The sequence below is a fragment of the Loxodonta africana genome, chromosome 13 (genome assembly GCF_030014295.1).
Source record: "Loxodonta africana isolate mLoxAfr1 chromosome 13, mLoxAfr1.hap2, whole genome shotgun sequence".
Classification (NCBI taxonomy): Eukaryota; Metazoa; Chordata; class Mammalia; order Proboscidea; family Elephantidae; genus Loxodonta; species Loxodonta africana.
In genome coordinates this window covers 74,760,662-74,788,236 of record NC_087354.1, presented here as the reverse complement: position 1 = coordinate 74,788,236, position 27,575 = coordinate 74,760,662, and the positions used below count along the sequence as shown (strand labels likewise).

The window sequence follows — 27,575 nt, the reverse complement described above, 5'->3', positions numbered from 1 at the left end:
CAAAACAGGAAGCAGAAGCCAAAGAGACAAGGAACCTGGGAAGCAGAGCTGCCTCAGCCTCAAAAGGTGTGGCCACCGCCTCTGGAGTTTCAAAGGGTGGAGCCATGGCCTCTGCTGTTTCTAAGATTGGAGTTTCTACTCAGATGGACTAGAAGAATGGTATGTCTAAAGCCAAGGGTGCAGAGGTGCCCTCCCAGTGGGGTGGGAAGGTGGAGCTGAAGCCCAGGGCCAAGAGGCCTCCACTCAGAATCCAGAGAGTGTAGCCAATACCCAGAGTCTGGAGGGCAGGGCCATTGTGTGAATGGTCTCAGAGAACAGAGGATTATTTTCAAAGCCTTGAGGGCTAATGTAATGTGTTCTCTTGACTTGCTTGGTGCCTGTTATGCATTCTTTCCCTCCAGTTTCTTCCATTTGTAATGGAAGTGTCTAGCTTGTACCTACCTGTGGCACCACTGTACCTTTGAAAGCAGATAATATTCTAGATTTCACAGGTGAAGAAGAGTTTTTAGATTTTGGACTTCGAGTTATGAGACAGGCATGAGCCAAGACTCTATTAATAATCTGACCTCCGTATGCCCTTACTCTGACTGGTGGGCCACAGTGACGTTTTGGGTCTCCTGGAATTAGTGTCAGTTCGGAGCCAGTATCCAGTTATCCCCGAAAAGTCGGATAGTTTCCTTTTCCCCAGTAAACAGTCACTCTTGTAAAAGGCTGTAGATCCCTTTGGGAGAAAGATGAACAGTAAAATTTCTTGGCAGTGTATTGGAGCCCTTCCTTAGGGGGACCTGGCCTCCCCTTCATTCATAGGGTTGTGGGTCTTTAAACTCATTCAAATCTGGGAATCGGTTGAGGGACTGTGACTCTCTGTTCTGGTGAATCGAGTTAGACTGCTGTTCACCCGGCCCAGAATTCACCTGTTTGTACAGATCAAGTAAATATTTAGTAGATTTCTTATCTATTTCACTCCTTAGGAACACCATGAATAAGTAGCAAATGCCATAGGTCCATACGAGTCAGACTATTTTGGCTATTGCTTTGACTCCGCTGTCTATTACTGTACCTACGCCCACCTTGTATTTGTCAGTTGAGTGCAGCCTCTTGGCCCCTACTACCATGGGGTCCAATCAGTCCCATTGTAGTTAGGTATCTTAATTCAGTTAGGGCAGTTCCCAGTATGAAATCTGATTTACATAAAATAGCAATCACAGCAGTCTTCAAGGATGCCAGAGCTCCCATCACAAATTTGTTCCTCACAGTTGCGGTAAAATGTGTGTCCTCTGGGCACTCCATCTGTGGGTCTACCCTGATAAATCCACTTTAGCATGCCAGTTTCCCTAAACCTTTGGATACCTTCATCTACAGTTTACCAAGGCAGGTCTGGTCCTTCAGCTTGATTTAATTTAGGCCACCTCGTAATCCATTTTTCAGCAACCAAATAAACTCTTAGATCCTTTCCTGACTTCTTGAGCTGAAACATTGAATATACAATCTGTGCTTAGTGGACCCATATCAATAAACTCAGACCAATCCATCTTTATGTTCCTTGCACTGTTATTCCACACTGTTAATAGTTATTCCCACATACTTTACCCAGGTTTCTGTTTGTACATATTAGAAAAGTCAAGCAGTTCTTTTAGAGTGTAGTGTACCTCCTCCTGGGTCACACTTTGTACTACATCTTTTGGGGCTTGCTGGGACTTAAGTCTAGTTATAGGTCTAGAAGCCAGAATCTGTAGTGTGGAATTGTTTTGAGCACATTCAGGATTGTTTTATAAAACATCTGCCTCTGGCAGTGCCGCAGGCAATGACTCAGGCAAGGGCTCTTTAGAGGAAGCTGGGCTAGGGCTAATCTCATTAGATGGGAGTGGAGGGGTTAATGATTTTCTGGGCAGGGTGGTTTAGAAGATAAACATGAAGTAATCTTTTCAGATGGGAGTGGTTCTGCTGGTAGGAGTGATTCAATGGAGTTTAAGGGCTCAGTGTCTCCAGCTTCCTAGTTATCTGCCCACATTCCCCATCCCAAGTATCAGGATCCCATTTCTTCCCAGTGAGTACCCTTACTTTAATTTAAGACACCTTTCGAGGTTGGCAATTGAGCTGGTGTTGTAATTCAGCCACTCTTAAAATAAGACTCTGGGTTTGGTTTTCGGCAGTCAGCTCTGTTACTACAAGAAATAAGGCTTTCAAAGACAGAAGTGGAAGCTTTGAGGTTGTTTATGCAGCACTTGAGCTTTGCCTCTGAAGTCCTGAGCACATCGGTTTCTTTCACCAGTTTGTCTAGTTAAGTAGGGCTAACCAGCCAGCTTCTTTATACTTCTCATTCTGACAAAGCTGTAGAAAGGAATCATACATGTGTTCACCCAGAGCCTTGCCTTTCACCAATAAAAAAAAAAAAAATACCTGGTGATATTTTGCGTAATTGTATCACCACCTCACGCCATGGATTAGCAGTGCCCTTTTTACTATTGGAAGCAGAGTCATCAACATCAACATCTTTAAGACCAACCAGATTTATATAGAGAGAGACATTTATATCAACGAAATGGCTCACGCAGTTATAGAGGCTGGAACATCCCAAGTCCATGGATTAGGATAGAGGCTTCTACTGATTCATGTAGCTGTAGGGACTGGCGAACTCAAGATCGGCAGGTTGGAGAGCAGGGCTCCGCTCACAGACTGTGAAGATAGATGAATCCCAAGATTGGCAGATAATCTGATAGCTCAAGTCCCAAGAACCAGAGGTCAGACGAATACAGGAAGGAGGCAGTCACAGGATACAGAGTGAGAAAAAGCCAGAACATCTGCTTATATTTGAATGCAGTCCCCACCCCTAAGGACACTCTCTTTCAACTGATTGGCTACTCACAGCAGAACCCATCACGGGAGTGATCACATATGAACACTGAGAATCATGGCCCAGCCAGTGATCTAAACCGTCATACTCTCTTAACCATCACACACTCTATGTAGTATATAAAGTGTATTGTGAAGTACTTGACATGTATATACTGAGTTTTCTATCCTTACCCAATTTATTTTTTTAAAGTTGCCATAATAAAGGCAGACTTTCTCCTAACTATATATAAAGACATTTACAGTAGCTAAATAATATTAATAATTCATAATAGAAGAAATCAAACATAAGATTGCCATTATATATGACCTTCCAACAACCACGTGAAGAGAGCTTTTGTGATGTACTCAAGTAATCACCCTTAGTGTTTGAAGTCTTAGAGTTTCTTAAAAGATGTATATATTATTATTACCATTTTGCTCTTTATCCTGAAGTCAGATACTTAGAACATTAGTTATTGTCATGGATTGAATTACATCCCCCCAAAAACATGTGTATCAACTTGGCTAGGCCGTGATTCCTGGTATTCTGTGGTTGTCCTTCATTTTAATTTTATGTTAAAGAGGATTAGGGTGGGATTGTAACACTCTTACTATGATCCAGTGTAAAGGGAGTTTCCCTTGGGTGTGGCCTGCACCACCTTTTATCTTACAAGAGATGAAAGGGAAGCAAGCAGAGAGTTGGGGACCTCATATCACCAAGAAAGCAGCACCAGGAGCAGAGTGTGTCCTTGGGACATGGGGCAGAAGCTCCTTGACCAGGGGAAGATTGATGACACGGGCCTTCCTCCAGAGCCAATAGAGAAAGCGTTCCCCTGGGGCTGATGCACTGAATTTGGATTTTTAGCCTACTTTTACTGTAAAGAAGTAAATTTCTCTTTGTTAAAGCCATCCACTTGTGGTATTTCTGTTATAGCAGCACTAGATAACTAAGACAGTTGTGGAAGGTTGTAATATAATTTATCCAGGCAAACAAATAACCACCAACCCTCTGTGAATACTGATAACATAATATCATTTGAGATTTCGTCAAGGGTAAGGGTGTGCCTGAATTTCATATATGTTGAAAATGTTTAATGGTGGATTACCAACAAATAATACAAGTTTCACTGGAGTGGTGTACGTTAAAGCTCATCTGCAGTGGGTTGAGCAAATAGGAGACGAGGAAGTGAATGCCAGAATGGTTGACTACTTTTTTTTTTAAGGCTGGTTATTAAAGATAGAAGATACTATGATTGTTCTGTAAGTAGATAGTATTTCAGATAAAATAAACGAAGCACTGCTTTTTGTGAAGTTTTGGCCACAGTGGAGCTGCATTTTCTTAAGTGCCTGAGATCAAGCATTAAAAGACCTGAATTTAATTCTGGTTTTTCCACTAACCTACTTGATGACCTTGATAAAATTGTATGCAAATATTTTTAAGGCTCTTGAAACGTACTCCTAAAATGCCCATTAAAAAGAAGCCAGTTTACCAGTGTGAGGTGATTGTAGTCTTTGACCTGGAAGCTATAGAAGTTGTAGTTATGAGGAAGGATAAAATTTCTTAAAAAATCAGGTTGTAGACAGTGTTAAAATGTCCACTTTCACTTTCTATGTCTTTTGCGGGGGGGGGGGTTACATGTTTTTGCTAAGAACACTTTTATCTTACTAGTATTCAGTATTCTGTAAATAGGATGGATAGTTATCCTAGTGGTTAAGAGAATGGACCTGGAATTAAATCAGCGCTGCTGATTTTTCCTAGGTTCTTTAACAAAGACAATGTTGCTAAAGAGTTTATTTAGTATCTAGCATATTTTTTAGTAGTCTCTTTTTTTTTTCTTAAAGCACTGATTATGTTACTAGTGCTCTTTCTCAATGTAACCTGTTAGATGAGCTGTATATAGAACTCTTTGTTGCCTAGGCAGTGATATGTGGGTAGCTTTAATTAGGTGCTTTAGCATGATGGTGATAATAATTACAACAAACATTTATTGAGTCCTTTCTTTGGACCAAGCACTATATTGAGCACTTATTTGTTAATTATGTCATTTAAGAGAGAGTACTCTTATTGTCAGTTTATAGAAGAGGAAACTGAGTCTTAAATCATGTAATTTACCTGAAATCACACACCTAAGAAATAGCAGAACCAATAAAACTTGTACTTTAATCTGCTTTCAAAAAATACTTACACATTCAATTAAATAGTGACTGTGGAGATAAAGTCAGATTTTCATCTAAAGATACTACGTTGTAATGTGTTGTTGAGTCGATTCCGACTCAGGGAAACCCCATAGGACTGGGTAGAACTGCCCTGCAGGGTTTCCAAGGTTGCAATCTTTTACGGAAGCAGGCTGCTGCATTTTCTCAGCCATGCTGCTGGTGGGTTTGAACCATTGACCTTTTAGTTAGCAGCCAGATGCTTATATGATTATCTAATTTTTCTATTTTGAGTAAGAAAATTCAGTAATTGATGTACTTACCTCTAGCACTCAGCTGTTTGGAGTATACTTTTAATCATTGTAATAATTATTCTTGCAGAGCATGTTGGTACTCTGCAGTAGTGTTTCTTAAAGTGTGATTCAGGCATCACTCGCATCAGTATCACTCAGGGTGGTGGTTAAAAGTACAAATATACATCAGGACCCATTGACAGAATTATTAGAATGGGAATCAGGGATCTTCATTTTTAAATAAGCCTCTCAGATGATTCTTATGCATACCAAATTTTGAGACTACTGATGTTGCAAATGTGCTTCTGTTTTTACCATTTTTGTATATGTTGCTGGTCAGGTTTTCCTCCTTTTATGAATTGGTTTACAAACCATAAATGATTTGTACCTCTCAAACTGTTAAAAACAAGGAGTTTTGGAATGGAATAAGCAATCTCATGTATTAATGGTGAAATATAAATGGATACTTTTGTAGTAGGCAGTTTAGGAACATGTTCAAGGAGGATTAAAATTGTTCTTAAACTTTGACTCAGTAAATCTGCTTCTGGGAGTTCATCCCAAGGAAATAATCAGAGAATCACAGAAAGATTTATAAATACACAAGGATGTTCATTCCAGCAGAATTTATGATGATGAAAACTGAAAACAATTCAATTTCAAACATCAGGGAAATGGTTAAATCAGTTATTTTGTCTTTTTGTTTGGACCACTGTTCAGCCTTAAAATGTTATATTGGGAGGAGTATTTGAAGACATAGGAATATGTTCATAATTTAATCTAAAGTCTCAAAAGAAGAATATAAAATTGTACGTATACACACATACGCACACACTGCAGATGTGTATACAATACGTATGAACCAGATGAAATTGCTTTTTTCGTAGGTTAAGAATGTTGTTTCAGCAGTTTGATGTTGTTTAGCCTCATATGATGGCCAGTTTTGAAAATAGGTATCTGTTGCTCATTGTATGCAGGGAGGCTGGAAGGAAATGCGGCAAGTTTATAGTTATTATCTCTAGATGATGAGATTATAGGTAATTTAAAATATCTCTTCTTTACGTGTGTATATTTTTCAAATTTTCTGCTAAAGCCTTAGAGTTGACCTTTGTAAGAGGGCAAAATAAGTTGCTAACAAAACCAATAATTGGAAACAATAGCAAAGCTTCTATGGAAAGGACCCAGTAAAATTTCTGTAAATCTTTTAAACAAGCCTAAGGGCCCCATCTGTACCAATTTTCTTAGTGTTTTACTTACTACTGAATGTGTTTCTGCAACTGGGCGTATATACACGTATCTATAAATTTTGAATGGATTTAAATCTGCGGTGGAAAATGTGCCTTAAAGACCACCAGCTATATGGAAGACTCAGATTGGTAGGTACTTTAAACAAACATGATTAGTAGCTCCGTTTTAGGTCATATTAAATTTTAATTTTTTTTTAATTTAATTTGTTTATAAAATCCTGTAGATTTTTAAGTTAATAATCTACATATTACCTTCACTTCTAAAAAAACGGTTATATTTGTCTGTAGGAAAGATACTCCTTCCTGCTCTCATATGCTTTAATGATTTACTTTAATGATATGCTTAGTAAGAGTGATATCAACCATGTTCTGATCACCTGCTAGATGCCAGGGATTAGGTGTTTCATATACACTGTCTCTTTTAATCTTTACCCAAAACCTATTCATCAGTTATGAGCTTCATTTTGGAGTTGAGGCTTGAGACCATTTCAGGCTGGTCTGAGATCATATTAAAGTGGTAGACTTGGGTTTTTACCTCAGTAATGTCCAATTTCGAGGCTCATGTTCTTGTCCTTGATACTATCCTGATCTGTCCTAAATTAATATATGAATGTTAATAAAGTGGGAAACAAGAAAAACTGTTAGCGTAAGTCTTCCTAATTCATACTGTCAAAGAGTGGAGCAAAGTAGGTAACGAGTAATTCTCAGTTTTATTCAACTACATGTTAGTTATCCTTTAATATGTTTGTGACTCCTGGCAGTTATTGATAGACTGCTATTAGCTAACTTCTTGTGCAAAACCAATTGCTGTTGATTCTGACTGATGCCAGCCCCATGTGTGTCAGAGTAGAACTGTGCTCCATAGGGTTTTCAGTGGCTGATTTTTCAGAAGTAGATCACCAGGCCTGCCTTTCGAGGTGCCTCTGGGTGTATTTGACCTTCCAACCTTTTGGCTAGCAGCCGAGCGTGTTAACTCCTTGCACCATCCAGGGACTCCACTTGTGCAAGTCACCAAAAATACTAAAATGGAAAACTAGAAATTGCATTTTGAGGTTAATAGTCGTAAGGGGATAGACAGGCAGCAAAAAAGTTACAAGATATTTTATGAAATAGAAAATGTTGCAGCATCAAGTTAACTAATTCTCTTCCAGAGTAGATGAGAGATACTTGGAAAGCCATCTTAGAAGAGTTAAAATTACAAGGTGCCATAGATTTATTCTTGGCACAGGTCCTAGGAATCTTCGTTTTAGCAAGCATCCTTCCAACCCACCCACCCCAAGTGATCTTTAATCCTAGTGAAGTTTGAGAACTAACTACCACTGCAGATGATAGCTGAAACTATGAGAGTGGATATAATAGCTCCAGGAGAGCATGTAAAGTGAGAGATAAGTGAAAAACCTAACAGCTGTAATAGTGCAGTAATGAACAGGAAAGGGCCTAAGAGAAGGAGAGATTTATAATTCCTAAATTGCATACATTAATTAGGTAATGGCAGAAGGTAGAAGAGAAAAGTTGGAGTTAGAAAGGCAGTGTGTTCAAGGAGACACAGGTGTAATAGTGGATTGGGTAAAGAAGACATAGATTTTATTCTTGGATTTACCAGGTATTATCTCTGTGCCTTCTACCAATTAAAATCATTACTCTGGGCTTCTTAGTAAATTTTCTTCTGTCCCTTTAAGTCAGAAATACGTGTATATGATGTACAATATAAATTGGTGTAATTGTAACCTGGCCCCTAACAGGGGTGTATGGAAAGCTGTCTACTATATAACTTTGTCATTGAATCAGGATGCTTTTAGATTACATTAGAGTGATGTTGTTTTGTTAGGTGCTGTCAGGTTGCTTCCAGATCATAGCAACCCTGTGTACAATAGAATGAAACACTCCCTGGTCTTGCGCCATTCTCAAAACCTTTGCTGTTTGAGTCAGTTGTAGCAGCCACTGTGTCTGTCCATTTCATTGAGGGTCTTCCTCTTTTTTCGAAGCATAATGTTCTTCTCCAGGGATTGGTCTCTTCTGATAACATGTCAAAAGTACAGGAGTCAAAGTTTCACCATCCTTGCTTCTAATGAGCATTGTGCTGTACTTCTTCTAAGACAGACTTGTTTGTTGTTTTGGCAGTCCATGGTGTATTTAGTATTCTTTGCCAACATCATAATTCAAAGGCATTGGTTCTTCAGTCTTGCTTATTTATTGTCCAGTTTTCACATGTATATGAGATGATTGAAAACACCATGGCTTGGATCAGGCACATTTAAGTCTTCAAGGTGACATCTTTGCTTTTTAACACTTCCCTTTAGTCTTTTGCAGCAGATTTGCCCAATGTAATACATCGTTTTATTTCTTAACTGCTACTTCCATGGGTGTTGATTGTGGATCCAAGTAAAATGAAATGCTTAACAACTTCAGTATTTTCTCCATTTATCATGATGTTGCTTATTTAGTCTAGCTGTGAGGATTTTTATTTTATGTTGAAGTGTAATCTGTACTGAAGGCTTTGGTCTTTGATCTTCATCAGTAAGTGCTCCGAGTCCTCTTTGCTTTCAGCAAGCAAGGTTGTGTCATCTGCATATAGCACGTTGCTAATGAGTCTTCCTTCAATCCTGATGCCATGTTCTTCTTCATATAGTCCAGTTTCTTGGATTATTTGCTCAGCATACAGGTTGAATAAGTATGGTGAAAGGATACAACTCTGACGCACGCCTTTTGAGACTTCAAACGATGCAATATCTCCTTGCTCTATTTGAACGACTGCCTCGACCTAGTACAGGCTCTGCATGAGCACAGTTAAGCCTTCTGGAATTTGCATTCTTCCTAATGTTACCCATAATTTGTCACAGTCCACACAGCCAAATGTCTTTGCATAGTCAACAAAACACAGGTAAACATCTTTCCGGTATTCTGTGCTTTCAGCCAGGATCCATCTGACATCAGCACTGATATCCCTTGTTCCACATTCTCTTCTGAATCCGGTTTTAACTTCTGGCAGCTGTCCATGTATTGCCGCAGTCCTTTTTGAATGATCTTCAGCATAATTTTACTTGAATGTGACTTCAGTGATATTGTTCAATAATTTCTGCATCCTGTTAGATCACCTTTCTTTGGAGTAGGCACATATATGTATCTCTTTCAGCCGCTTGGCCTCGTAGCTGTCTTCCAGATTTCTTGGCATAGACAAGTGAGTGTTTCATTCATTTGTTGAAACATCTCAACTGGTATTCCCTCAATTCCTGAAGCCTTGTTTTTCACCAGTGCCTTCAGTGCAGCCTGGACTTCTGCCTCCAGTACCGTCAGTTCCAGATCATATGCTACCTCCTGGAATGGTTGAACGTTGACCAATGCTTTTTGGTATAGTGACTCTGTGTATTCCTTCCGTTTTTTTTTTTTGATGCTTCGTGTATCTTTCAGTATTTTGCCCATAGAGTCCTTCAGAATTGCAACTGGAGGCTTGAATTTTTTCTTTACTTCTTTTAGCTTGAGAAATGCTGAGCGCTTTCTTCCCTTTTGGTTTTTTAACTCCAGGTCTTGGCACATTTCTTTATAATACTTTGTGTTCTGGAGCTGCCATTCGAAATCTTCTGTTCAGCTCTTTTACTTTATCATTTCTTTCTTTCGCTTCAGCTGCTCTGCCTGCAAGAGCAAGTTTCAGAGTCTCTTCTGACATCCATTTTGATCTTTTGTTTCTTGTCTTTTTAATGACCTTTTGCTTTCTTCATGTATGATGTCCTTGATGTCATTCCACAACTCATCTGGTCTTTGGTCATTAGTGTTCAGCAAGTCAAATCTGTTCTTGAGAAAGGTCGTGCTTTGGCTCTCATGGACTTGTTTTAATTTTCTTTAGCTTCAGCTTGAACTTGCATATGAGCAATGGATGGCGTGTTCTGCAGCTGGCCCCCTGGCCTTGTTCTAACTGATAATATTGAGCTTCTCTATCATCTCATTCCACAGATATTGTCGATTTGATTCTTGTGTATTCTTTCTGGCAAGGTCCATGTGTATAGTCACAGTTTATGTTGTTGAAGAAAGGTATTTGCTGTTAATAAGTCCTCGATCTTACAAGACGTTATCACGTGATCTCTGATGTCATTTCTGTCACCAAAACCATATTTTCCAACGACTGATCCTTCTTTGTTTCCAACTTCAGCATTCTAATCACTAGTTATTATCAGTACATCTTGATTGTGTGTTTGATCAATTTCATATTGCAGAAGTAGGTGAAAATCTTCAGTTTCTTCCTCTTTGGTATCAGTGGTTGGTGTGTAAATTTGAACTGTAGTCGTATTAACTGGTTTTCCTTGTAGGCATATGGATAGTATCCTATCACGGACAGCCCTGTACTTCAGCATAGATCTTGAAATGTTCCTTTTGCTGATGCATGTGACACCATTCCTCTTCAATTTGCCATTCTTGGCATAATAGAACATCTGATTGTTTGATTCTGAATGGTCAGTACCAGTCCATTTCATCTCACTAATCCCTAGGATATTGATCTTTAAGCGTTCCACTTTATTTTTGACAACTTCCAGCTTTCCTGTATTCATACTTTGTACCAAAAGGTCAGTGGCTCGAATCTACCAGTTGCTCCTTGGAAACCCTATGGGGCAGTTCTTCTCTGTCCTATAGGGTCGCCATGAGTTGAAATCGACTCAAGGGCGATGGGTTTGTTTGTTTTTTGTATATTCCGTGTTCCGGTTCTTGATGCTGACAGCTCTTTTGTCTCATTTTGAGTCATGCCACATCAGCAGGTGAAGGTCCTGAAAGCTTTACTCCATCCACATAATTAAGGTGGACTCTGATTTGAGGAGGCAGCTCTTCCCCAGTCGTATTTTGAGCACCTTCCAACCTGAGGGGCTCATTTTCTGGCACTATACCAGACATTGTTCTGCTGCTATTCATAAGGTTTTCACTGGTCAGCTCATTTAGAAGTAGATCACCAAGCACTTCTTCCTAGTCTGTCTTGGTCTGGCAGCTCTTCGGAAACATGTTCATCATGGGTGACCCTGTTGGTATTTTAAACACTGGTGACATAGCTTCCAGCATCACAGCAACACGCAAACCACCACAATATGACAGACTGACAGATGAGTGGTAGATTAAGGTGATAGTTATAATTAATATATGATAAGTGCTATCTTTCAGTGCTTAGGGATAGGGTTGAAGATATTTTGGATTTTGTATAAATTGGGAATAATCAAGAAAATAATTGAGGAAGAAAATATTTGAAGCTGGAAGAGAGTGACAGTGGAGGAAAAACTGAGTGTATCTTTTGTGTTTCATGCTTTCACAGTTATAAGTTTCTAAAATTTTTAAGTTCTTTTCCAGGACTTACAAGTTATAAAACCTATAAATCACAAAACTTCAGTCTCAATATCTATTTTATTTTAGAAAAAAAGTTAATCTTTGCCCCAAAATATGTCATTGATAGTGAATAAAAATCACAACATTAACCTTTTAAAGGTAGTATTTAAGAAACAAATAGTTTTAATTTTTAAAAGAAAATTAAGCATAAGAGCAAAGGTTTATAATGTATTTATGCCTCCGTATAGTAAATTAACCCTGACTTTTGGGAGCTGACTAGTTGTTGAAAGTTCTAGCTCTCCATCCTCTGAAGAATATCTTTTAAAATTCACTTCTTAGGATAATTTTTGGAAGAATTTTAGGTAATATTAGGCATAACAAGCCCTTGGTTATTGAAAAGTGAAGATTGGAAATCATTGCCATATAAGCTTTAAACATTAAATATTTTATGATACTGACTTTCCTTCCTCTTTTCCTTCTGTGAATAGAGCTTTTTTTAAGAAATGAATTGAAAACCAAACTGAATTTTGTTATTGTTTAATCTGAGTAATTGCTGCATTGGGGCAGCTCCCTGCCCCAATAATTTTAAGACTCCTTGATTTACATGGTTTTGTGTTGATATTAAAGAATCAATGTCCTATAACTTGAGAATGTTCACAGAAGGAAAAGAGTGAAATGAAGGGGGCGGGGGAGGCGTGATTAATGGAGCAAGTTTCTGGAGGAAATGTAGGGGAAGACAACATCAAAAGGACTGATGATGTTAGTCTCCGAAATGATAGGAATCACCCTTTTCTCAGCAGCAGGAGAGATGGGAGGAGGAGTAAAGACAAAACCCTGTGAGACTGATATTGCCAAATTGACAAGTGGACAACCATCAGTTATCTCAACAAGGAGAGTAAAATACTCATTCAGTGGTTGGAGCTCTGGTTGCTTAATAAACATCTTATTCTGCGTAGGACTGTGAGTTTTGATATCCATGTCATTGTTTTCTGTTTTATTACAGTGGAAATTATTCTGGATCAGTATTTTTATTGTCTTTATTTGAATAAGAAATATTTGCCATTTACATGCTAAAATTTTTGCATAGAGGAGACGTGTTAAATGGGAAAGTTTTTGAAAACAATTCAGCTAAACTTAGACAACGAAGAAATAGAATAAGGGTCTTAAAAACAAAATTTCAGAGCCGTTAACTGACCTTTTGATAATCCCTGAAGTGGAATTTGATTCAGAACGTTATAGTAATGAGCATGAATTGGCAGAGAGACTAGCAGGTGGTATGAACAGGAATGGTCAGGGTCCCAAGTGACATTCTATATAAAGCAGGCAGGATGTGACTGGGCGGGGGTGTAATGGAGGAGGGTGATTAGATTAGATTGTACTTTGTTCAAGATGGCCCCCCCCCACCTTTTCTGCCAGCTCCTGTATTCCTTTCTCCCATTTTTAAAGTGTAGGCATGTTGTACTGGTATTTCTAACTGTGGTCATTTGGTATTGCAGGGTGCATCTGTTTCAGAGCATCATAAAATGTGTCTTACAAATATTTTTTTTTTGTAAGGATAAATTTTATTTTTATATTATTTTGTGAAGATTTTATTATGCTTAGATGAGTACAGTGGGTTACAATGTAAAATATATATTTTTTTCTTTTACTGTGATAAAAATTAAATCACCATCTTTAAGTTTTTTTTTCGTCCAGGAAGATATTAATAGGCATCCCATGGTGTTCCTTGCTCAAATAAATTTGATCTTTTAAACAAAGTTTAAAGACTTCTTTTTTTAACTGAAGTACTTTTTAGAACAATAACTATGCTAATGGATATTATGAATTTATAGAAGAGACAAATCTGCAATATTTCCCAAAGTTAATCACATAAAACTTTTTTTTTTTCAAAGAGCATTTCATGAAACTAGTACCATGTGGAACATATGTCGTTAGTAAAATGAATATAAATCCTCATTCCATTTGTTGGTTTAGTGATATTCAACTAAACTATTGTGTTACCTTCAAAAAGTTCCTGAGTAAAGACCTCCTCAGTTAGTACATATTCCTGTTGGATTGTAAGGGCAGAACCTGAACTACATTCAAGTGCTGGTATTCAGAGTCAGTAACATCAGGCATCTACCCATAGTTGCCAGGTTGATTCCAACCCATGACAACCTCATGTGTGTCAGAGTAGAACTGTGCCCCATGGGTTTTTTTTTTTTTTATTAACTTTTATTGAGCTTCAAGTGAACGTTTACAAATCAAGTCAGTCTGTCACATATAAGTGTATATACATCTTACTCCTTACTCCCACTTGCTCTCCCCCTAATGAGTCAGCCCTTCCAGTCTCTCCTTTCGTAATATTGCCAGCTTCCAACTCTCTCTATCCTCCCATCCCCCCTCCAGACAGGAGATGCCAACACAGTCTCAAGTGTCCACCTGATATAATTAGCTCACTCTTCTTCAGCATCTCTCTCCTACCCACTGTCCAGTCCCTTTCATGTCTGATGAGTTGTCTTCGGGGATGGTTCCTGTCCTGTGCCAACAGAAGGTTTGGGGACCATGCCCGTCTGGATTCCTCTAGTCACGGTCAGACCATTAAGTATGGTCTTTTTATGAGAATTTGGGGTCTGCATCCCACTGATCTCCTGCTCCCTCAGGGGTTCTGTGTTGTGCTCCCTGTCAGGGCAGTCATCGATTGTGGCCGGGCACCAACTAGTTCTTCTGGTCTCAGGATAATGTAGGTCTCTGGTTCATGTGGCCCTTTCTGTCTCTTGGGCTCTTAGTTGTCGTGTGACCTTGGTGTTCTTCATTCTTTGATCCAGGTGGGTTGAGACCAATTGATGCATCTTAGATGGCCGCTTGTTAGCATTTAAGACCCCAGACGCCACATTTCAAAGTGGGATGCAGAATGTTTTCAAAATAGAATTATTTTGCCAATTGACTTAGAAGTCCCCTTAGAGCATGGTTCCCAAACCCCAGCCCTTGCTCCGCTGACCTTTGAAGCATTCATTTTATCCCGGAAACTTCTTTGCTTTTGGTCCAGTCCAATTGGACTGACCTTCCATGTATTGAGTGTTGTCCTTCCCTTCACCTAAAGCAGTTCTTATCTACTAATCAGTAAAAAACCATCTCCCTCCCTCCCTCCCCCTCCTCGTAACCACAAAAGTATGTGTTCTTCTCAGTTTATACTATTTCTCAAGATCTTATAATAGTGGTCTTATACAATATTTGTCCTTTTGCCTCTTACTGATTTCCCTCAGCATGATGCCTTCCAGGTTCCTCCATGTTATGAAATGTTTCACAGATTTGTCACTGTTCCTTATTGATGCGTAGTATTCCATTGTGTGAATATAGCACAATTTATTTACCCATTCATCCATTGATGGACACCTTGGTTGCTTCCAGCTTTTTGCTATTGTAAACAGAGCTGCAATAAACATGGGTGTGCATATATCTGTTTGTGTGAAGGCTCTTGTTTCTCTAGGGTATATTCTGAGGAGTGGGATTTCTGGGTTGTATGGTAGTTCTATTTCTAACTGTTTAAGATAACGCCAGATAGATTTCCAAAGTGGTTGTACCATTTTACATTCCCACCAGCAGTGTATAAGAGTTCCAATCTCTCCGCAGCCTCTCCAGCATTTATTGTTTTGTGTTTTTTGGATTATTGCCAGCCTTTTTTTTGTTGGAGTGAAATGGAATCTCATCGTAGTTTTAATTTGCATTTCTCTAATGGCTAATGATCGAGAACATTTTCTCATGTGTCTGTTAGCTGCCTGAATATCTTCTTTAGTGAAGTGAGTGTTCATTTCCTTTGCCCACTTCTTGATTCGGTTGTTTGTCTTTTTGTGGTTGAGTTTTGACAGAATCATGTAGATTTTAGAGATCAGGCGCTGGTCAGAGATGTCATAGCTGAAAATTCTTTCCCAGTCTGTAGGTGGTCTTTTTACTCTTTTGGTGAAGTCTTTAGATGAGCATATGTGTTTGATTTTTAGGAGCTCCCAGTTATCGGGTTTCTCTTCATCATTTTTGGTAATGTTTTGTATTCTGTTTATGCCTTGTATTAGGGCTCCTAGGGTTGTCCCTATTTTTTCTTCCATGATCTTTATCGTTTTAGTCTTTATGTTTAGGTCTTTGATCCACTTGGAGTTAGTTTTTGTGCTTGGTGTGAGGTATGGGTCCTGTTTCATTTTTTTACAAATGGATATCCAATTATGCCAGCACCATTTGTTAAAAAGACTATCTTTTCCCCAGTTAACTGACACCAGGCCTTTGTCAAATATCAGGTGCTCATATGTGGTTGGATTTATATGTGGGTTCTCAATTCTGTTCCACTGGTCTATGTGCCTGTTGTTGTACCAATACCAGGCTGTTTTGACTACTGTGGCTGTATAATAGGTTCTGAAATCAGGTAGCGTGAGGCCTCCCACTTTCTTCTTCTTTTTCAGTAATGCTTTGCTTATCCAAGGCTTCTTTCCCTTCCATATGAAGTTGGTGATTTGTTTCTCTATCACCTTAAAAAATGACATTGGAATTTGGATCGGAAGTGTGTTGTATGTATAGATGGCTTTTGGTAGAATAGACATTTTTACTATGTTAAGTCTTCCTATCCATGAGCAAGGTATGTTTTTCCACTTAAGTAGGTCCTTTTTAATTTCTTGTAGTAGAGCTTTGTAGTTTTCTTTGTATAGGTCTTTTACATCCTTGGTAAGATTTATTCCTAAGTATTTTATCTTCTTGGGGGCTACTGTGAATGGTATTAATTTGGTTATTTCCTCTTTGATGTTCTTTTTGTTGATGTAGAGGAATCCAAGTGATTTGTCTATGTTTATCTTATATCCCGAGACTCTGCCAAACTCTTCTATTAGTTTCAGTAGTTTTCTGGAGGATTCCTTAGGGTTTTCTGTGTACAAGATCATGTCATCTGCAAATAGAGATAATTTTACTTCCTCCTTGCCAATCTGGATGCCCTTTATTTCTCTGTCTAGCCTAATTGCCCTGGCTAAGACTTCTAGCATGATGTTGAATAAGAGTGGTGATAAAGGGCATCCTTGTCTGGTTCCCGTTCTCAAGGGAAATGCTTTCAGGTTCTCTCCATTTAGAATGATGTTGGCTGTTGGCTTTGCATAGATGCCCTTTATTATGTTGAGGAATTTTCCTTCAGTTCCTATTTTGGTGACAGTTTTTATCATAAAAGGGTATTGGACTTTGTCAAATGCCTTTTCTGCATCAATTGATAATATCGTGTGGTTTTTGTCTTTTGTTTTATTTATGTGGTGGATTACATGAATGGTTTTTCTGATATTAAACCAGCCTTGCATACCAGGTATAAATCCCACTTGATCGTGGTGAATTATTTTTTTGATATGTTGTTGAATTCTATTGGCTAGAATTTTGTCGAGGATTTTTGCATCTATGTTCATGAGGGATATAGGTCTGTAATTTTCTTTTTTTGTATTGTCTTTACCTGGTTTTGGTATCAGGGAGATGGTGGCTTCATAGAATGAGCTGGGTAGTATTCCGTCATTTTCTATGCTTTGAAATACCTTTAGTAGTAGTGGTGTTAACTCTTCTCTGAAAGTTTGGTAGAACTCTGCAGTGAAGCCGTCCGGGCCAGGGCTTTTTTTTGGGGGGGGGGGAGTTTTTTGATTACCGTTTGAATCTCTTTTTTTGTTATGGGTCTATTTACTTGTTCTACTTCTGAATGTGTTAGTTTAGGTAGGTAGTGTTTTTCCAGGAATTCATCCATTTCTTCTAGGTTTGCAAATTTGTTAGAGTACAATTTTTCGTAATAATCTGATATGATTCTTTTAATTTCAGTTGGGTCTGTTGTGATGTGGCCCTTCTCGTTTCTTATTTGGGTTATTTGTTTCCTTTCCTGTATTTCTTTAGTCAGTCTAGCCAATGGTTTATCAATTTTGTTAATTTTTTCAAAGAACCAGCTTTTGGCTTTGTTAATTCTTTCAATTGTTTTTCTGTTCTCTAACTCATTTAGTTCAGCTCTAATTTTTGTTATTTGTTTTCTTCTGGTGCCTGATGGGTTCTTTTGTTGCTCACTTGCTATTTGTTCAAGTTATCGGGACAGTTCTCTGATTTTGGCTCTTTCTTCTTTTTGTATGTGTGCATTTATCGATATAAATTGGCCTCCGAGCACTGCTTTTGCTGTGTCCCAGAGGTTTTGATAGGAAGTATTTTCATTCTCGTTGCTTTCTAAGAATTTCCTTATTCCCTCCTTAATGTCTTCTATAACCCAGTCTTTTTTCAGGAGAGTATTGTTCATTTTCCAAGTATTTGATTTCTTTTCCCTAGTTTTTCTGTTATTGATTTCTAGTTTTATTGCCTTGTGGTCTGAGAAGATGCTTTGTAATATTTCGATGTTTTGGACTCTGCAGAGGTTTGTTTTATGACCTAATATGTGGTCTATTCTAGAGAATGTTCCATGTGCCCTAGAAAAAAATAGTATACTTTGCAGCAGTTGGGTGGAGAGTTCTGTATAAGTCAATGAGGTCAAGTTGGTTGATTGTTGTAAGTAGGTCTTCCGTGTCTCTATTGAGCTTCTCACTGGATGTCCTGTCCTTCTCCAAAAGTGGTGTGTTGAAGTCTCCTACTATAATTGTGGAGGTGTCTATCTCACTTCTCAGTTCTGTTAAAATTTGATTTATGTATCTTGCAGCCCTGTCATTGGGTGCATAAATATTTAATATGGTTATGTCTTCCTGATCAATTGTCCCTTTTATCATCATGTAGTGTCCTTCTTTATCCTTTGTGGTGGATTTAAGTCTAAAGTCTATTTTGTCAGAAATTAATATTGCTACTCCTCTTCTTTTTTGCTTGTTGTTTGCTTGATATATTTTTTTCCATCCTTTGAGTTTTAGTTTGTTTGTGTCTCTAAGTCTAAGGTGTGTCTCTTGTAGGCAGCATATAGACGGATCGTGTTTCTTTATCCAGTCCGAGAGTCTTTGTCTCTTTATTGATGCATTTAGTCCATTTACATTCAGCGTAATTATACATAAATAAGTGTTTAGTGTTGTCATTTTGATGCGTTTTTATGTGTGTTGTTGACAATTTCATTTTTCCACATACTTTTTTGTGCTGAGACGTTTTTCTTAGTAAATTGTGAGATCCTCATTTTCGTCGTGTTTGACTTTATGTTTGTTAAGTCGTTACGTTTTTCTTGGCTTTTATCTTGAGTTATGGAGTTGTTATACCTCTTTGTGGTTACCTTAATATTTACCCCTATTTTTCTAAGTAAGAACCTAACTTATAATGTTCTATATTGCCTTGTATCACTCTCCATATGGCAGTTCTATGCCACCTGTATTTAGTCCCTCTTTTTGATTATTGTGATCTTTTACATTTTGACTTCAGTGATTCCCTGTTATGAGCATTTTTTTTTTTTTTAATTAATCTTAATTTGTTTTTGTGATTTCCCTATTTGAGTTGATATCAGGACGTTCTGTTTTGTGACCTCGTGTTGTGCTGGTATCTGATATTATTGGTTTTCTGACCAAACAATATCCTTTAGTATTTCTTGTAGCTTTGGTTTGGTTTTTGCAAATTCTCTAAACTTGTGTTTATCTGTAAATATCTTAATTTCGCCTTCATATTTCAGAGAGAGTTTTGCTGGATATATGATCCTTGGCTGGCAGTTTTTCTCCTTCAGTGCTCTGTATATGTCATCCCATTCCCTTCTTGCCTGCATGGTTTCTGCTGAGTAGTCTGAACTTATTCTTATTGATTCTCCCTTGAAGGTGACCTTTCTTTTCTCCTTGGCTGCTTTTAAAATTTTCTCTTTATCTTTGGTTTTGGCAAGTTTGATGATAATATGTCTTGGCGTTTTTCTTTTTGGATCAATCTTAAATGGGGTTCGTTGAGCATCTTGGATAGATATCCTTTCATGTTTCATGATGTCAGGGAAGTTGTCTGTCAGGAGATCTTCAACTATTTTCTCTGTGTTTTCTGTCCTCCCTCCCTGTTCTGGGACTCCAATCACACGCAAGTTATCCTTCTTGATAGAATCTCACATGATTCTTAGGGTTTCTTCATTTTTTTTAATTCTTTTATCTGTTTTTTTTTTCAGCTATGTTGGTGTTAATTCCCTGGTCCTCCAGATTTCCCAGTCTGCATTCTAATTGCTCGAGTCTGCTCCTCTGGCTTCCTATTGCGTTCTCTAATTCTGTAATTTTATTGTTAATCTTTTGGATTTCTACATGCTGTCTCTCTATGGATTCTTGCAATTTATTAATTTTTCCACTATGTTCTTGAATAATCTTTTTGAGTTCTTCAACAGTTTTATCAGTGTGTTCCTTGGCTTTTTCTGCAGTTTGCCTTATTTCGTTTCTGATGTCTTGAAGCATTCTGTAAATTAGTTTTTTATATTCTGTATCTGATAATTCCAGGATTGTATCTTCACTTGGGAAAGATTTTGATTCTTTTGTTTGGGGGGTCGTAGAAGCTGTCATGGTCTGCTTCTTTATGTGGTTTGATATCGACTGCTGTCTCCGAGCCATCACTGGGAAACTTGTTTTTCCAGAAGTTCCACTGACTGGGACGCTGGCTCCAGGCTCCGAAAACAGTCGCTGCCTCCCTGTATTTGTTCGTTTCCCGTCTCTAAATCTGTGTTTGTTGTTCAGGGTTCGTAGATTGTTATGTATGTGATCGATTGACTTGTTTTTCCGAGTCTTTGTTGCAAGAGGGATCCGGGGTAGCATCTACCTAGTCCGCCATCTTGGCCCCCCCTTACAAATATTTTAATTTCAAACAAATTTCAGGTAAACATTGAATATAATTTTCATTTTTAATGATGTTTAATAACTTGTGTTACCAAAATTAAATTTTGGTTAGGGTTTGATGACATCCTTCAAGTGTTAGGTTCATCTCATGCAGATGCCGCACACTAAGATTGAAATGCCGCGGTCAGTTTTTGTTGTTGTTCAGTGTAGTAAAGAATTATAGGCAAGGCGCATCCTGTTTTCTCCTTAATAATTAGAGATTTTCATAAAGAAAATAATTTCAAGTGTGCTATGCTCTAAATAAAAAAGGTTGCTTCTTAGGGAAAAATTATATTCTAATGATGTTATCCTTCTTGTGGTGTTATTATAAAATTAAAGAAAATGACTCAAAATACTGTTTTTTATACCTGTATTTATGTTTCATTTAGCATAATTTTGAGATAATTTTAAGGTTACATATTCTACCTTTGTTATTGTAATCTGTATTTTTTTTTTAATGTATTATTGCCCTGTCTTTATTCATTCTGAATATTTCACTCCAGTCCTTTTTTTAGTATTTCTTAGAAGCCAAGTGTCGACACTGGATTTCCTTAAATACCATAATACAGGCAGTTATGTTATAAAAAGCAATATATGGCTCTGGAAAAAAAAAGTTAGGCAAAATGAGGCCCGAAAAATAGGGGCAAGCCACTTAGAAACCTGTGCAACTTTGTAAACTGTGCTCCAACAAAACTGGCAACGGTTCTGATAAAAATATTAGTGCTGCTAAACATTTGCACCCAGCATTGATTAGTTTATTTTAAATCCTGGGATTTATGCTTCCTCCTTTGAGATGTAGGTCTCCAAGAGCATTTATCAGTTTTTTTTTTTTTTTTTTAAATAAAACTGGTTGAAGTATTTTCACAGCTTCTTTATTTGTACTTAAAACTTGACCAGATAGTTTAGCAATGTGGAATGCCTATAAATTCTTGAAGCCACCGACCAGCTTCTGCTTGTCTTCTTTTGTAGGATTTTCAGCCTTTTTTTTCTTAAGGTCATCATATATTGCTAAGGATTTTTCTTTGTAAGGAAGCTTGTCCCTGATGACTTTAAGACTCTACTTTGCAGAGGAAAATTATTTGTGAACCAGTGCACCTTCCACATTATACTGCCCTCATGCGCCTAATAAACAAATGAACTGATTTACACTACAGAAACGTGTTCTAGCAAAACCGTAGTCTCTCTTTGACCTGTTTTGTCATCAGTGCTTAATGTTTTGAACTGAAAGGGTTTTATATTTGTGTGTATTTATTTATTTATTTATTTTCAGAGCTGTTAATAAGTGCCAAACTTGTAGATGGGGATAGTGGTTGATGGAAGAGAATTCTCTATAGAATGTTACATTTTACTTGTACAGCTTTTTGTTTCAAAACAGGCCATGTGAATTATCTCCTCTTTTTGATAGAATTATTCTAGATTTCAAATGGCGTAGGTGTTAATTTCGGCATTACCGTGTAGTAAAGGAAAGGGGCTTTGGATTAGGCAGATTTGTGATTGAATCTAATTTAGGTGACTGATTTTTGGTTATGAAATGATTGTACTATGAGTTGGAATCTTCTGAAGATTAAGAGATAATTTAAAAGATTTATTATCACAGTGATTGGCAGATAGCAGATACTCAACAAATGTTGCTTCTCTTTCCAGTAATGAAACCTGAGACACAAAGGTTAAATGACTTGTTCAGTTTCACCCCTGTAGGTAGCAAAAGTCGCAGTTATTGGCCACTACATTTTATATCTTTATTTTTTAAATGAAATAAAAACAAAGCCTAAGTATAGGTTCAGAAATGGAGCTATAAAGATATATACACATACTGCTGGGTGCACGCATACTTACAGATTGTTTTACTGATTCAGGGTTTATTTTTCCCTTACTTGATAAATAAGTTTCGTATGTTCGTATCCTTTTTGCAAAGATTGATGATGGTGATGATAAAAGATTGGTGGGGAAGCCTTCTGCTTGAAGTACTTCCTCTAATTAGACTAGTGCTGCTTTAGAGTAAAAGAAACTCTACTTGAAAGTAGAGTTTAATTTTAATTCATGCCTGTTTGCACTAATCCGATAGACTACAAGTGTTTCCCTAGCTAAACTATAGTACTTAGGCATTGGCAAATTCATCATTTACTTTTTAAAAACGTGACGTCTACCCCAGTCCGGATCAAATATACTAGGTTGCTTGTTTTATACTACTGAATTATGCTGATCAAGAATTTTCATTTAGGATAATTGGTAAATGAATATGAAATTAATTTGATTAAGATAAATTTAAACCTTTTCTATTTATTCATCAGTAAAATTTCTACTCTTTCAAATGGTCCTTAGCTTATCATTCTGTTTACAGAAGAAAATACAGCAACAGGGATTATTTTCTTTATTTCCCTTTCCCCAACTTGCTACCTTTTAGTAAAACAAAGAAGGAATACCATCAGTAGGCCTCTAACTGAGATTGTATGTATTTTTTACTTCAGAGTACCACTCACAGATACGTTAGAGAATATGCATGCTGTAAATTTTATGGAAGGTGTACTGTTTGAGTTTGTAGTAGTTGTAATTATATTCTTTTATATATTGAAATTATAAGAATTGGAACTCATAGGACTTGACATTGCAAGGTGTCTGGCTTTCATTTTAAGCTTTTGAATTGTGACTTATCAAAATTGAGAATGCATGTCCAAATTTTCCTGTAGTAAGCGATGAATTTTGAAATAAATGCTCCGTATCATTCTTAGTCTAACGTATTTCTCTTTAGAATCAATTAATATATTTTATAAAATTCAAGAAGCCTAGGTACATAATTATTTTTATAACTACTAGAAAAGAAAACGAATGCTACTATTTAAAAGATGACATGCCATCAATTTCTGAGAATTTGAAATGTGAAAAAAAAGTGTGCTGCTTAGACTCTATGGAATATGGAGGGTGTATTCAAATCTATGAGATGAAATATGGAAGGCGTATTAAAATTTTAGGGTACTTGTTTGGTGAGGAGCAAATTCAGTATAATTTTGGGAAGACTAATTTTCTTAGTAGAGGGTCAGCGAAAAGGAGGAAGACCCTTAATGAGATGGAACAGTAGCTGTAACAGTGGGCTCAAGCATAATGATTGTGAGGATGGCACAGGACCTGGCAGTGTTGCCTTCTGTTGTTCATAGGGTCGCTATGAGTCGTAACCGACTAGAGGGTACCCAACAGTAACAACAACAGTTTTCTTAGGGGTATTATTTTTCTAAAGTCTAATCTGTAACTTTCGGGTAAAAAATTTTGTTATCCTCTGTAGAGATTAACAGGTAAAAAAAAAAATGCTGAGTAAACGTCTCAAAATAGTAAGAAATCTAGAACTAAAAATTAAGACACAATAGGTCATTGAAGGAAGAGATGGGGACACACTATGTCCCTTCCCCCACCTCAGCTTGGTAAAAAACTTGAGGAGTAATGCTGCAGAGACTTTTTCTTTCCAATGTATTTAACAAATTTATATACTATGTGCTACATTATAGGTGGAAACCCTGGTGGTGTAGTGGTTAAGAGCTACGGCTGCTAACCAAAAGGTCAGCAGTTCTTATCCACCAGGCACTCCCTGGAAACCCTATGGGGCAGTTCTGCTCTGTCCTCCAGGGTCAGTATGAGTCGGAATCGACTCGACAACAGTGGGTGTTTGGTTTATATTATAGGCACTAGTCTATACACATCCCTTAGACTGTTACTATCAGATAAGGACTACCACTGTTGCTACTGCTGCTTTATCAGCATGCCAAAAATTGTTAAGCTTTAACCAAATGTTACACAAATAAAATTTTGGATAATTATTTAACAGTACCACTAAGGCCTTCTCAATTTTATATGTAAAATACCCAATATTTGTAAGAGCTTCCATCTATTTATTCCTTACTTTTTACTTTTCTACAGAGAGAAGATGAAACTCTTTTAACAACGAAAATTCTGAAAACTTACGTTGGAAAATTGGAAAGGCAGGCTAGAGAAAGGTCTGATTCAGATTGGTTGGTTAGCTTTCACAAATAGTAAAATCACATCTGGGTGTATGGCTTTTGAATTGCCATTGACGTGAGAAACATGTAGAATTAAATACAGTAGCCTTCAAGTAGTCGTACCCCCCCTTCCCCGTAATCTCTTTAAAAAAAAAAAAAGAGGTGAAATTCACATAATATAAAATTAAACATTTTAAAGTCAACAATCCATTGGCATTTAATGCATTTACAATTCTGTGCAACCAACACCTCTAAGTCCAAAACATTTTCATTACCCCAAAAGGAAGCCCTGTACCTATAAGCAGAGTAGTTGTTCTCCATTTCCCCACTTCCCCAACCCCTTGGACAACCACTAGTCTGCATTGTTGTCTCTATGGTTTTAACTTGTTTTGGATATTTCACATAACTGGAATTATACACTATTGACCTTTAGTGTCTGGCTTCTTTCACTTAGGCATAATGTTTTCAAGATTTATCCAAGTTTTAGCATGTTATCAGTACTTCATTGGTTTTTATGGCTGGATAATATTCCATTTTATGTATATACCACATTTTGTTTATTTATTCATCTCTTGATGTGCATTTGGGATATTTCTACCATTTGGCTATTGTGAATACTGATGCTATAAACATGTATGCACATGTTTATGATGTTTGAGTACCTGTTTTTATTTTTTTGGTGATATGCTTAAGAGTGGAACTGTGAAGCCATATGGTAATTCTATGTTTAACTTTTAGAGGAACTGCCAAACTGTTTTCCAAGTTGTTGTACCATTTTACATACCTATCAGGAACATAAAAAGGTTCCTATTTCTTCACATTCTTGCCAACAACTGTTATTTTCCTTTTTTTTTTTTTTTTTTACTATAGCCATCTTAAAAAACCCGTTGCTGTTGTCAATTCCGACTCATAGCGACCCTATAGGACAGAGCAGAACTGCCCCATAGAGTTTCCAGGGAGTGCCTGGAGGTTTTAAACAGCCAACCTTTTGGTTAGCAGCTGTAGCACTTAACCACTACCCCACCGGGATCTTAGGGGGTAAGAAGTGGTGTACCTTATTGTGGTCTTGGTTTGCATTTCACTAATGACAAATGATGTTGAGCATCTTTTCATGTGCTTGTTAGCCTTTTGTATATCTTCTTTGGAAAAATGTCTATTCAAGACCTTTGCTCATTTTTTAAATTGGGTTCTTTGTCTTTTTGTTTTAAGAGTTCTTTATGTATTCTGCATACCAGTCACATACATAATGTGAAAATGTTCTCCTGTTCTGTGGATTATCTTTTTACTTTTTGATATTGTCAATTGAAGCACAAACGTTTTTAATTTTGATGAAGTCCAGTATATCTAGTCTTTTGTTGCTCATGCTTTTGGTGCCCTATCAAGGACATGAAGATTTACATCAATGTTTCTAAGAGTTTTATGGTTTTAGCTCTTAAATTGTTTATCCATTTTATGTTAAGTTTTATATATGGTGTGAGGTAGTGGGCTAACTTGGTTATTTAAGATGTGAATACTCAGTTGTCCCAGTACCTTAGTAATCAAAGTGACATCTTTGTTTTCCAGAACTTTGAAGAAGTCTTTTGTATCAAAGGAAACCCCGGTGGCATAGTGGTTAAGTGCTACAGCTGCTAACCAAAAGGTCAGCAGTTTGAATCCACCAGGTGCACCTTGGAAACTCTATAGGGCAGTTCTACTCTGTCCTGTAGGGTCGCTATGAGTCGGAATTGACAAATTGCACAATGCAATTACATCATTTGATTTCTTGACTCCTGCTTCTGTGAACACTGATGAGTGATCCAAGTAGAATGAAATCATTGACAACTTGAATTTCTTCTTCATTATCATGAGGTTGTTTATTGGTTCAGTTGTGAGGATTTTTGTTTTCTTTATATTCAGGTGTGATCCATACTGAAGGCTGTATCTCTTTGATAGTTAATATTCTCTGCTTTTCTGCCCGTGTTACTGCTTAATTTTTCTCATGGCTTGAAAGAAGACCTTGTTCAGTTGTGCTGTCCTGTCAGCAGCATAACTATGAGTCGGAATCTGCTCAGTGGTAATGGGCTTGGTTTTTTGGTTCAGTTGCTTATCTCTGTTCTGGATATTGAAAATAAATCTTACTTTGTATGTATTAAAATATTAGAGTTAAACATAAAGTTCCTCAAATCATTTTTTTCCAATTATTTGGAAAGATTATGTGTCGTGGTATTCTTATCCCATCTAGTCTACCTTTTGGTCACTTGTTAGCATGTTATCCTAGTGTAAAAGAGAATCATGAATTTGCTATTACTGTAACAGGTTTGTTCTTAAGTCACTAAGTGTAACCGTAGGATTTAGTTGATTCTTTTCATCAGATTACAAATCTGATGCTTCTGTTTTGAATACTCTTTCTTCTTTAAAGGGAATTTAGCAGTCCATTAAAGCACACTTAAAATTTTGCCTAACTTTAAGACTGAGCTAAACACAGCATATCATTCACATGTTATCTCTTGATGTGTACATCACAATTTTCAGGCTGGTTTTTCTCATTTCTACTCAAGCCTTCTGTCTCTGGCTTCATTCAAGCTATTTGCCTTTTACTGAAAGGTTTCTTATTCTCCCTTCTGTCAAACTAAACCTTGCCAGTTGTTGAGAACCCAGCTCAAGTTCTATATGCACAACTGTGACAGTTCTTTTTGTTTGTGCCTTTGTTCCCTTCCTTAATATTTATTGAATGTCTTTCATGTTCAGAACTGTGTCCTATTCCTGGTCACATAAAATTTTTCCCTTTCTTGAACTGCCGTTACATACCTAGGGAGCCCTGATCGTGCAGTGGTTCATCGCTTAGCTGCTTTGCAGGAGAAAGATGTAGCATTCAGCTTACATAAAGATTACAGCCTTGGAAACCCTATGGAATAGTTCTATTCTGCCCTATAGAGTCACTGTGAGTTGGAACGAACTGTATGGCAACGGGTATTACGTATCTAGACAGTAGCAAAAGCTGAGTAATTGTTTGATGGTACAATGAAACCTGTT

At 37.3% G+C, this 27,575-nt stretch overlaps 1 protein-coding gene across 21 annotated transcripts in view; it reads left to right on the top strand.

Annotated features, from left to right (window-relative positions):
• FBXW7 (F-box and WD repeat domain containing 7) overlaps nt 1-27,575 on the top strand; it is a 274,164-nt gene that overhangs the window by 104,601 nt on the left and 141,988 nt on the right. Inside the window, exon 3 of one of the 21 annotated variants that reach the window (XM_023557128.2) lies at nt 24,484-24,560. The exons of the other annotated variants lie outside the window; for them this stretch is intronic. The gene's annotated coding sequence lies outside the window, so the exon portion shown is untranslated. The remainder of the gene's footprint in view (nt 1-24,483; nt 24,561-27,575) is intronic. 21 annotated transcript variants of the gene reach the window in all.